This window comes from Physeter macrocephalus, chromosome 21 (genome assembly GCF_002837175.3).
Source record: "Physeter macrocephalus isolate SW-GA chromosome 21, ASM283717v5, whole genome shotgun sequence".
Taxonomy (NCBI): domain Eukaryota; kingdom Metazoa; phylum Chordata; class Mammalia; order Artiodactyla; family Physeteridae; genus Physeter; species Physeter macrocephalus.
The window spans coordinates 50,936,100-50,936,782 of record NC_041234.1 but is presented as its reverse complement, the minus strand read 5'-3'; positions in this window follow the sequence as shown (position 1 = coordinate 50,936,782).

The window sequence follows — 683 nt, the reverse complement described above, 5'->3', positions numbered from 1 at the left end:
CAGCCTGTGCTCTGCAACAAGAGAAGCCAGCGTACTGCAACGAAGAGTAGCCCCCGCTCGCTGCAACTAGAGAAAGTCCACGTGCACCAATGAAGACCCAACGCAGCCAAAAAAAAAAGAAAAAAAAAGGTCTCAAATCAATGATCTAAGCGGGGGGGGGGGGATTCACTGATTTACAGCCCCCAGGCCTGTGTTGTCTTTGTAAATAATGTTTTATCAGAACACAGCCACATCCATTCACTTAAATTATCTATGGCCGACTTCTGCCAAAATGGCAGCACTGAGCAATTGTGAGAGGCCATACGGTCCATAAAGCTAAAATACTATGCTGCCCTTTAACAAAAACTTTGCCTACACTTGACCTAAACTTCTACCTTATGAAAGCAGGAAAGGAAGACAAGTTAAACTCAAAGCAAGCAAAAGGAAATTATAAAGGTAAGAGCAGAAATCACTGAAATAAAAAACTGAAAAACAATAGAGAAAACAAAAAAACAAAAAAATCTCAAAACTGATAAATGAGATAGATTGATAAAGAAAGGAATAGGGCTTCCCTGGTGGCGCAGTGGTTGAGAGTCCGCCTGCCGATGCAGGGGACACGGGTTCGTGCCCCAGTCCGGGAGGATCCCACATGCCGCGGAGCGGCTGGGCCCGAGAGCCATGGCCGCTGGGCCTGCACGTCCGGA